The sequence below is a fragment of the Grus americana genome, chromosome 16 (genome assembly GCF_028858705.1).
Source record: "Grus americana isolate bGruAme1 chromosome 16, bGruAme1.mat, whole genome shotgun sequence".
Classification (NCBI taxonomy): domain Eukaryota; kingdom Metazoa; phylum Chordata; class Aves; order Gruiformes; family Gruidae; genus Grus; species Grus americana.
In genome coordinates this window covers 7697705-7709632 of record NC_072867.1, presented here as the reverse complement: position 1 = coordinate 7709632, position 11928 = coordinate 7697705, and the positions used below count along the sequence as shown (strand labels likewise).

The window sequence follows — 11928 nt, the reverse complement described above, 5'->3', positions numbered from 1 at the left end:
CAGCTTGACGAAGACGCCTCATTTTCCATAGCTAATGGTGAAGTGCATCCCAAATGTATGTTGTATTTGTATGGAATTGCATCCCATTTCCATTGCTCATTGCTTTCATCGTCTTCCAGCTCACCAGCCATGATACTCTGATCCTGTTAATGACAGTGCCTCTTGACTGTTTCATCAGAAAATTTCTTTAGGATACTCTGGCTTAAATGACAATAGATCATTATAGCGAATATTAAACAAGCTCAGTCTTGAATCACTAGTAATCTCTCTATCCCAATAGTAATCTATTGGCATCTCTCCTTCAGACAATTCCTTACGTATTTTACTGTTCTTGTACTAATCCCCATCTTCTCCATCTTAATTAATAACTTCCCATGCGGCATCATATCAAATGCTTGACTAAAATCCATATAGATTAGATCTACTACATTTCCCCTTACTTAGAAAATCAGTTATCTCAGCAAAGAAATAGTTCAGGATACTCGGCAAAATCAGCATTGTAGTTGCATTTTATTCTGTTTATCTTGTCTTTCTCTCCTTTTTTTTTTTTTTTGTTAATTATATTTTCCTTCAAAACTCATCTGAAAGCCTGAAATGGTCTCAAAGTCAATGAGCTCAGTGGCCACTTAGATAACTTTTAAATAATCTTTAAAAGAAAAGTATTGAATCTATTATTTTCAAATCATGTAAGAACCACCTCCAACTCAAACGTTTATTTCAAATCCTTGCTATCAATCTTGTACTTGTTCCTCTGGAATTCTGGGATGAAAATTATCCGTTCTCCCTCACTTGAAAATGTTGAGCTCTTTCAGATATGCTTTCACCTTTTTTTGTGATAATTTCAATTTTCATCCCCTCATTCCAACTAACCACACTGGTTTCGCTCCCATCTTCAACTCCATTCTTCTCTTAAAAGCTATGGCTTTTAATCTTTTCCTTCTCTACTCACTTCATAGTAGCACCAGTTCTTTTCTTGTTCCCTGTTTATTTACATGGCTGAAGAAATGTTTGCTTTTTGTTTTAATTTCCTTCTGACATTTATTTCAGAGTTATTTTCAGCAAATCCTACTTTATTCTTAACACACATAGGTAGTGGTTTTGTTCATCAGTTGTTTTCCTTACTTTTTATTGCTCTCCCATAGTCTAGTGAAATTATGCCATTGCACAGACTATATTAACTAACAGGGCAGACATAGTGAAATACAGATGTTTTGTAGATAGGTACAGAGTGAACATATTAGCAATGAAATTCACAGGCCAACAGAAATCAAAGATCTTGTTATAATGGAAGCAATGTTTTTATCTGATTAGAGTCGCAAAATCCCTTGCATCAGCCCCGCGAATGCCAGAATGCTGAGCAAAAAGCCTCAGCTTGTAGCAATAAAAAAATTGTATGTTTCTTCTCTTCCAAGGAAATTAAAACTTTCTATCACTAAGAATACAACAGAAGCAGAAGCGTACAAAATAGTACCCTGTACAAGCACTAAACGACTAGCCTAATTTCTCAAACCATTACCTTCTGTTTATTTTTTTTTAATTGGGTTTCTAACCCCGTGATTTGGAACAGAACCCTTACAATGCAAACCAATGCAGAGCTGAGTGAATCTCTGACCAGTTGCAGCATAAAACTAACTCTGAATTGGGGACCTTTGTGGCTATTTTTGATACTAAGGATTCAGATTACATTTACAGTTTCTGATTTTCTTTGATTACATATGATTTTCCTAAAGGATTGTATTTTGCTTTTCAGCTATGGCAAAATTATTTGTAGAATTTGTACACTATCAAGTTTTGAATTAGAAAAAATAGGAACAGGTATGAGAAATCAAGGTATTGTTATACAAAGGTCAAAATGTGAAGTTCCTTGTGTCCGTCCACCAACTGCAGTCAAAAGGCCACAGAAAGCAGTGGGGAAACCAACTAATCCAGCTAATTACAAAGGGGTTTTACCCAGGACAGTATATTCATACATAGAGCATTTGCAGCTAAGAGACAAAAGATTCTCAAAACCCATCTTAGCATAAAATTGGAATCTCCTCCATGGACACTTTGGCATCTGTTGGAAAAGACCTTCTAGACACATATGTCTGACTGTAGAGGTAGATTTCTATTAAGGGGGCAGTAAAATGACGTTTTAATTTCATGAGCTATCGCCAGCTGTTCTGTTACCATTCAAGCACAGTTTTCCTGGGTCACTGCAATGCCTCAGAGGATGCCTATTTCAGCTCCAATCGCATGTTCTGGTCCTCAGCATTTTTAGTGGCACTGTCAGGACTACCCCATTGGAGAGGCAATGACTACAAATCTCTGCTAAGAAACTTGCTTTATTTTTAGGACTAAATCCTTTTTTATTCCTGAGGAGCAGGCTGGTTAGCCCTCGCCTTCACTTTGCTTTCAGACATACACCCTAGGCTGGCATTCTCTGCCCTGTGTGTTTTGCTTAGTTCCTTGAATTATAGTTTTCCCTTTTTGTTTCAACTTTTCCACCCAGCTTTACCCATCAGTTTACTACTGTAAACAACTGTTTTGCCTGCTAGATGGCACTGGACATCCACTAGCGTTGGGACTGAAGGCAGGTGGCACTGAAGAGCTGTAAGGGCACATGGCCACCCTTTGGTCGTTATTCTATTTACTTTCTGCAATGGCATTTTCTTTGCTCAGGTTACTTCATTCTTCACCCACTGCACTGACTTGCCACTATAACAATTCTACCCATGTAGAATGTTTTATGATGAGTTTAAACTTGCTATTAGCATAGCTACAAAGGACTGGAGCTGCTTCTGAGCCCATCAGTTGGTCGAAAATGACTAAAAATAAACTGAAGCCCTGAAATTCCTCTGGGTTCCAGCTACTGACTTGATTTGAGTCTAAGTATTTTGTGAACAATAACTTATTTGGGGGGATACAATTAATTAAACTTTTCTGCCTGAAAGCAGCATTACAGAGCTATTTGTGAATAGATACTGAGGGCTAACATACGAGGACAGTGTGAAATCTGCTTGTTCTTTGGATTCCGTTCTGAATTCTTTGTATACTGTTAGGACAAAAATCTGCTCGGCATAGCCACCTTGGACGCTTTATACTCAACATATACACCAAGAAGGAAGTTGAAGCTTTCATTTGTGTCTGCAGAGCACCCAGCACAATCCACTGCTGCCGTCCTGACTGTGTTCTTTGCAAAATAAATGTTAAAAAATCCAGTCAAACAAAATTAGGAATCGAAGTTAAACACAAGTATCTGGCTGGAAGCAGAAGCGTCTCTTTCTTCAAAATATCCACTAGCCCAAACCATCCTTCAGAATATGCTCATTGCATCACAGCATCTGTAACCAGAGTGCCACCGTTACCCTTCTAGTCCAGTCTTTCACCTGAGCATGCTGATCCGCACCTCAGTAATGGGTTTGCCTTTCTCGTGCACGGACACATGTTTCACCCAGTGCCAGACGTGCCCACAGTGGGTGTGATTTCTTGGAACTTGAGGGTGTACCCTCTGTTTGGATGGCAAGTTCCCTGGTTGTGGTTGCTTGGAGACATTACAGGTATCATGGTATCTGCCTTGCATGCCTATAGATGTTTTCCAGGTAGGTGTGGTCATACTTCTACTTGGCTCATCAGATTCTCCACAGATGTCCATGGTTCTAGTGACAGCGCCAGGTCTAGCTTTCTCATTAATTCTTTTTCAACCTTATAATTATCATGTATATATGAAGCTGAATGCAGTGTTGCATCCTACCATATCATTTCTAGGTGCCAGACACCTCATTTTTATCTTTTTTTGTCTCCTCTGCACCGAGAATGTGTCTCTCTTTCCATTTCCTTAGGGATGCTCAGAACTGATTGTCCCCAAACCTAGAGAAGATTCAAATACAAGTAAAGCTTTTTGCAGACTAAATCTTCTGGTGGCATTTCAGGATGTTTCTCCCATTCTTCACTCCCTTCACTCTCAAATGTTATCACCTAGCAAAGTTGGCAGACAGACTGAAATGCTTGTGCCTCAAGCCATTCCTGTGCAAAGCCTGGCACCTTTGTTCAAATGTCTGATGAAAGTGGGTTTGAACTAAGATGTTGGTTTGTGAAGTGGCAGGGGCACACAGATTGTTCTGCTGCCTGTTTCTGGGGCGGTAAGCTTCAGCGGAAGGAAGGAAGATTGAGGGCAGACGATGGCATTGTTGAGGTCTTGAAATGCCACACAGAGATTTACAAAAGGGAGTCTTTCTAAACCCAAATGTCTAAACTTGCCTGAAATAACTCCAGGATGCATTTTTCCCCTGTTTAGATAACATAGTACAAGGACTTCTGTGTATTTGCCTACTAATTCCTCTGGCACAGCGTGAGGCAAATGGCTACCTACACCTCCCTGGCTATTTGCAAGGCCACTTAGCTTTAAAATACAGCTAAGACCAACACCACCAATCTTAAATTAACTTTCCTGGTGGGGGAAGAGTCTTGAATTGATCCTTATCTACTTCACTGGGTCTTGTGCTGACAGTCAGGTTTGCTGTTCTCACCACTGTTAAAGTGTTCTGCTCTTTATTGAGTGTACTGTGAACAAACCACCAGTCCAGACCTTTGTGATATGGCTGTTGTGATTTGCCTTATCTTTATTTGCTCCTCAAGCCACTTTGGTAGGGCTGAAGAAACCATCTCCTGTAAAAACTTTGAACTCTGGATGAGCAACTAGAAAATATCTTTATTATCAGGGAAGGAGAGCTTAGACTGCAGCTGGGATCCAGCTGAAGTGCAGGCAAACTGCAGGGATCTGCACAGGAAGTGGCTGAGAGAGTCGCTGGTGTTGAGGCTATTAGGGAATTCTTAGAGATGTGTTAAATGGTAGGCTCAGCTTCACTAATGAATCACCTTGCTCAGGCTACATACAGAGAGTTTTGGTTATGGGTGGCTCCGAGGGCACAGGAGAAAAGAAAATGTCATCTCACAATTGCCGCTAGTACAGTGATTCCTGCATGGGATAGTGGAAGAACTCCTGTGCACAATTACAATAAAAATGTTTATATGCATTGCTCCTGTTATTACAGATTAATTAGCTATTGAAGGGAGAAAGTGCTACAAAGGTATAATTTAGATTTCTGCACAGCTGTACTTTGTGGCAATGGTCAGTAAAATTAAGATGATATCAGTTCACTTAACATTTTACAAAATAATAGCCGGAGCTTGCAAGCTGTGCACATGCTTAGTGTAAGCATCTGAATAGCCCCTGCTTGCTCAGTGTGATTACTGATGTGCTTAAAGTTAAGCACGCATGAAAGTCTTTGCAGGACCAGGGATGCAAAACACAAATAACTTTTCCTCTCAATACACTTCCAATAGGTAAATAACTTAAAAAATGCACAAACCAAAACTTCAGATTTCTATGGTTTCTATGGGTGCAAAGGCCATGTCTTCATCTGTGTCGTGGATGGTGCAAAACGCACTGTCAGTCCCTAACAAATAGACAGGAGTGAGAAAAAGCTAATATGCAAATTGCGTTATACAGGAGGATGTTCTCTTAATTTGTGTATAGGGCTCATTTCAGATTCCAATACATGTACAAGCTATAATCTATATAATTTCCCTTAACACACACTTGAGACCTCATCAGTGATGGGAGAAATAATCTTAACAAATGTCTTTTTCATTGCTCAAAACCTGGGAGGGAGCAGCAGTATTTGGGTTGCCGGGAGGTAGTGGTCGGGCTCCGGGCTGGGTTTCGGGGTGTGGGTGGCAGGGAAGGGGGGGCGGCTCGGGGTGGGGGAAGCCCGGGTCCCTCGGTGGGAATTACCCAGCTCCCCGTCCCTCTCCCAGCCCCGCCGCGGCAACATTTATTGCAAAAGCAGGAAATCGCTTATTACTAAACTAGCTGGCAAGGGAGCAGGAGCCGATGCTGTTCCACACTGGCACAGCACTTGCTTAGCTGCTGCTTTCCCTGCCTCTCCTTGTTCCGCTCTTTCTTCTTCTTCTTCCCCCTCTTTCTCTCCTCTCTCCCTCTCTCTCTCCTCTTCTTTTTTTCATTTTGGCTTCTATTCAAATGTGGGTCAGGGGTGAGCGGCTCCCAACGTCACAAGCTTGCAAGATGGCGCTGGGAGGAAGGCTGTGAGATGAGGAACAGGCTGGTATAAACCGAGAGGACAGGAGAGGGAGAGGAGGAGGAGGAGGAAAGGGGAAGGGGAAGAAAAGCTGCTGCTCCAGATGCAATAAGAAGGTAACGCGGAGCGGGGCGCGGGCGCGGGCGGGGGCGCGGGGCCGCGCGTCCCGCTCGGGCGGCCGGGCGCTGCCGGGCTCCGCGGTGCAGCCCAGCCCCGCTCCCCCGCTCTTTATTTGCAACCCCGGTTATTTGCCCATCTATACGGGTCCACTCGGGAGAGTCGCCGGGGTGGCGGGGGTGTCCCCTTGTTCCCTGCCCTGCAGCAGCCGTGCCCGGCACCAGCGGTAGTTCCATTGAAAAAAATACAGATCGTTTTCTTTTCCCTTTTGCCCCCCTCTCTCCATGCCCCGGGCCCCCTCCCCTCGCTCGCCCGGCGCGCTGCCCCGTTGCTTTCGGGGCCGGGGCGTGCATACGGTGTACTGGCCGCCGTGCCTGTCTGGGGATTGCAAATGTTGGCTATTTGGTTGAAGCGGCTGGAAACTTTCCCCCTCCTCCCGTGCCATTTGTGTGTGTGTGTGTGTGTGTGTGCGCGCACGGGTGTGCGCTGCCCCTTCCCCGGCGGCGGTGGTATCGGGGCGGGGGGCCGCAGCTGCTGCCCGCCGGGGCCGGCCGGCGCGGGGGTGACCAGCGGGGCGGGCAGGCAGCCCCGGAGCAGCAGCCTTCTCCCCATCCCCACTCGTCCCCTGCAAGTGAGCCGTATTTTAATTTCCCCCCCCCCCGCCCCGAAAAGAGGGAGCGGAGCCTCGGGGTGCCGGGGGGCGTGTTTGTGCTGGGGATCCGGCCGCATTGTGGAGGAGAGGGCAGGGAAGGGGCTCCCGGGACTTGCATCGCCTCCTTCCCCCCCGCAGTCCATCCGCGGGGCTGCAAGGCGACGAGCCAGGCCGGCATCCCCCAACCGCAACGCCGGCCTCTGCCCCACCGGGCACCCCCTGCCCTACCAGGACCGCGGTGAACTTTTGCCCTGGCTCCCCCTTTCCCCGCCGCCCCCCTCGGCCGTTCGGAATCGTGGAGGGAAGGACCCGCCGGCTCCGCTCGCTCTGCCCGTCGCTGCGGGTCTCTGGCTTTTGTTACGGCACCGTCTCGGATGCAATGGACGGAGCGCAGGATCGCGCACCCTCCCGCGGCCGGGGGCTCGCAGGACCCTGCCCGCCCGGCTTTGTGCCCTCGGAGGAAATGCGCGCTTCCCCGGCCCCGCCAGCCAGGCGCAGAGCTGTCCACCCAGTTTAAAAAAAAAAAAATTAAATTGTACGTCCAGGCTGGCAATCTTGTTGCCGAAGCGCGTAACACTGTAATTCAGGGAGCCGGCAGGGCCGATCGCTGCCCGCGGCTGCCCGGTCCCGGGTGAAAGGCGCCGCGGAGCGCCGCGGAGCCGGGCCGGGCTCTACATCCCCAGGCGCGCCGGTGCCAGCTCGGCGGCGGGGGGCCCCGGGCTTTTTTGTTTTTTTCTGGTTGCATTTAAAAGCAAAGCAAAGCCGGCGGGGGGAGTGGGGGTGGGGGGAGCCTGTGTGCGCGGTCCCCTGCGCGGTGCGCGGCCCGGGGAGCCCCTCGGGCGCGCAGGGCGGCCGCGGTGCCCGCAGCACCCAGCCTGCTCCCTGCCTGCTCCCGGCCCCTTTTGTATGGGGCGAGAGCCGGCGGGAGAAGTCAATTATTGACTTCTGCTTGGACTGGTCCCAGGTGGAAGTGGGCACAGCGGCGAGCGGGCGGCTCTCGGCGCGCCCCCCGCGTTCCCCGTTATCGCGGCCGCCAGCCGCGCTCCTCCCGCAGCCGCTGGACACCGCGCCCGGCCCCGCTGCCGCCCGGGCGCTGCTCCCGGCCGCTCGGGTGAACGCGTGTTTATACCCGGGGATTTGGTGACTCGAAACTTTCTGCTGCGAAATCCGCAGCCTTTGAAAACTCGGGCTGCCTCGGCGCTTCGAGAGGCGGGTAACTTCGCGTTCAGTATCTGCGAGTGGGGCGGGTGTATACCTTTACATCAAATTAATGAATTATATATGAAAGCAAGTGTTTTAGCAGACGGCTACCGAAATCACCCTGGATGTTACTTAGTTGTTAGAATAAATCTGAGAGAGCAGCCAGAAACCAGTTAAGAAGAGCATCAAAATTACATTCTGCTAATAAACTGTCCTTTGACCAAAACTGGTTTAAATTTATTGTGGAATGCTGTTTATATTTGAATGGCTCCCATGTTTTTCCACAAATTAAAGGGGAAAACAATATGCAATAGTCACTTTCATTGGAAAATGTCAGAACTATGAGCAGATGTTTGCTGTGCTTGATAAATACAGTGTATAAACAACTAGTATTTCAAGATGACTTATTACTATTTTTTATGACTCAGAACTATTGTATATACTACAGCAGCTCTGGAGAGAAAGCTGTAAATGACTCCTTAGGATTTCACAGCAAATCTACATGGAGAAAATGACATATGGAAAGAAAATTGACTTATTTCCACAACTGCAAGTGGCCTCCTTTTTGCGCCTTTTCATTAGCAATCTAATCCTAAAAGCATTAGGAGCAATTATTTGCAGTGGTGCCTGACATTCTAGGTCTAATTATTTAAATCAGTTTAACTTTTGATGGTTGACCCATTAGGTCAAATCTGTGTGCCCTTTGTTATATTTATTAAAAAAAAAAAAAGGAGGGGAGGGGGGGTCTTCAAACTTGCCACCTGCTACTGACATATCATTTTAGCTCTGGAGGAGATCAGCATTAAGAATAAGCAACCTCTTACATTTGTTACTTTCCATTCTACCATGGGGAAGGAAACCCCGCGTAAGCGCCTTGTTCTTTTGCGTCTAATATCCATTGCTTAATCAAGGCAGACTTGTGTGGCTGGAGGGGCGTAACCAGGAGGAATGGGAGAATCCGAGGATATAGCAGGTTTTTCTTATGTCATGCTTCCTAATCTACGTGAAATGCAGATGAGATGCACATACATAAAAGAGATGATTTTTCAGTGTTTGGGGGAAAAGCTTCTTCCAAGGATCTAGGAGACCTCTGAATCTTTAATGCATAAAGGAATAGCTCACGTTAGTATTCACATACGTTGCTGGGCGGAATGACTTATGGATGTGTAGATAGTAATAAGTATCGCAAGATGCTTGAAGCACTTGGAATCACGTGATATGCTGTAGTGTCAGTGCTGAATTGTTTGGCAGAAGCCAATGTGTGACAAGGGGTGGGGGGAGAGGGGAGAGAAAGAGAAGGTGAGAGGCCTTATTCCAGGAGGGTATGTGTTCAATTTATTTTGATTAGTCGTTTAAAACAACTAGAACACAACCTAATGCTAATCAGTTTGGCTGTGTAATGGATTGAAACTCCCTAAAACAGCCACCGGAGCCCAAAATTGGTGGTCACAGCATGAAATTTGAAGTTGTGAACAGCAGATCTTGCAATGAGAGTTCTCATTTTCTAGCATCTTTACAGTCCATAGTAATTAAGAACTGTCAAACATAAGCTGTATGTTGTGCGTTCCTTTGACCTTGTACAGAAAATAGTACGTGGCTATTCTTTGAGCTCCTGCTACCTTCTTTGATGATAAATGTAGGGAAATAGGGTATTGTTTGAAAACCGAGGTGCATTTGCCTTCATGTCAGAACTCCTGTTTGTGCTGACTGCAGCGTTTAACCCTTTCATCCAGCCTGATGAACATATCGTGGCTTGATAGGTAGAAGGTATCGGTATGACGGGGTTGTCATGTTTTCTCTACAGAAAACCAAATTTCCCATCCCCTAACCAAATCTGACTGATAAAGTGTACAAACAAAACTGCAGTTTCTGACAACATCCGGGGAAGAACAGCCACAAAGTGGCATTTCAGTGCAGCAGCAAATGTGGTCTGGGAGTGGAAGAAAGCAGAATCACATTTGTGACATAGCCATTATATTGGCTGTATTGTGACAGGCGAAGCTCAATGGGAAGGGGGACCATTTCAGCATCAGCGGACATGCCTACCCTGCTGGGCTTGGAGAAAAATTAACAGGGCTCAGCTGTGGGATTGCGACCACAGAGTGTCGACCCAACCATAAGCAGGAGAGTATCTTTTAAAAAAATAAAGAAGACTTCTCCTTTGGTTTGGTGTGGATTGAACACCAGTGATGGAACCACTAGGGCTGCTTAAATTGGTTTTTGTCTTGCTGTAGTATCAGGAGCAAGGACAATGCATTGCAATGCATTGCAATAGAGATTTCACTCTGCTGTGCAGTAGCTCATTGGCAAAGCAACTGCATTGGTTTGTTTAGGTCTTTTTTAATCAGCGGTGACAGTGTGCTTACTTCTCTCAAAAGCAGCAGAAACAATGTAAAAAAAAAAAAAGAGTTGTATTTTCTTGTTCAGTTAGCATCTCCAGGTTCCAACAGGATGCCAATTTTAAGCTGGGGTTCTTTCCTTGAAGCGTACGTGTATTACAAGCTAGCTGTCCAAACTTGTAAGTTACTCATACTTCTTGTTTGTAATTCCTGGAAAGAAAATTCACCCTCCAGTGCTGGCTCCCACAAAACAAGGAAGAAATGAAACAGTGAGGTCAGTTCTGAATTTTAAGCTGATATAAAAGGGCTTGTTACAATAGCTGTAAGGAGGAGACTACAACACTGCAATAGTTGTACCTGCTGTAAGTGACAGGTGGGAGAAATTTTGTTCTTTTTCATCTGTGTTTGGATGACGGCCCGGTGCTGGCCACAAACTGCAATCCAGGATTAATCCTCACATAGTGTTTTCTTTCTATATATCAGATTTCTCATTTTGTTAATAAGCACAGCCTAGCATGCACTTCAAGTCAGCTGTTCTGGAGTGGAAGCAACAGGGTTTTGCATTATTGAAATGACGGCTCTCATGCTTTCCTAGAGTCCATATTGTTTGACCAGGGCAGGGTGGAGGGTGATCCTTGTAATCACAAATCCTAAACAGGGATTCTAGTTACTGATTTTCCTTAATGGAAAGGGGTGGGGAATCTAGTTTATCCAGGATTACATATGTACTATCTTGCATTTTCTGATGTGCACACTATGGATTTGAAGGGGCTAAAGAGTGATCTTTTAAACCGAAAACCTCAAGCAGGGGTTTGGAAATGGACCTACTGTGGGAAACTTCCTTCAGCACTGGCTCTCTTGCTAATGTAGAAAAGAGAAACTGCTGAGGTCTCTTGCAGCAAGTGTCAGAAGACAGATGCACTGACAGCTAAGCTGGGAGAGGAAAGGTCCTGGTTGTCAGCTAGCAATAAGAAGAGTCTAGAGAAGTGCAGGGAGTTTCCTGCTCAAAACTGTCATCAGGGGCTGCTCTCCCAATAAAAATGGCCCTGAAAACAGGGCATACTTCTTGCTTCTGTTGCTAAATGTTCTGAGAGATCTATGCAGGAACTAGGGACAACTCCCTCTTGTTCTTCCAGCTTTAGATACTGGATGGAAAAACTTGCCAATGTTGTCCTCGCCCAGGTTCTGGATGGGAGGTAGAAAGCATTTCATGTCAGTCTGCTGGCCTGAGGCATTCGCTGTCCTTCAGTCCCTTGGGTAAAGGAAGAGGGGGTAGCTTTCAATAACGGATCAGTTTGCCCTATCCACTCCCTTCCCCCACTGAACCAAACACTATGCAAGATAAAACTGTCTTCAAATCGGTCTTTTGCCATGAGTTTTAAAAGAGATACACGACGGACAGACTGGGGAAGAGGCCTCATATGGTAAACAACCTTACTCTGCTCTTCATGCTGGGCTAGTCCCATTCATTCCTGGACTGGTTTAAGATGACAGGGGTGTACAGCAGATTCCTTCCCCTAAATGTGTGCTCATTTCCTGT

General features: G+C 46.0%; 1 protein-coding gene across 3 annotated transcripts in view; it reads left to right on the top strand.

The window, feature by feature from the left end:
* Window positions 1-5814: 5814 nt before the first annotated feature.
* Window positions 5815-11928, top strand: part of HIC2 (HIC ZBTB transcriptional repressor 2) — an 82806-nt gene continuing 76692 nt past the window's right edge. For 2 of the 3 annotated variants that reach the window (XM_054843849.1, XM_054843848.1), the window contains exon 1: window positions 5815-6196. The gene's annotated coding sequence lies outside the window, so the exon portion shown is untranslated. The remainder of the gene's footprint in view (window positions 6197-11928) is intronic. The other variant, XM_054843847.1, reaches the window with a different exon arrangement.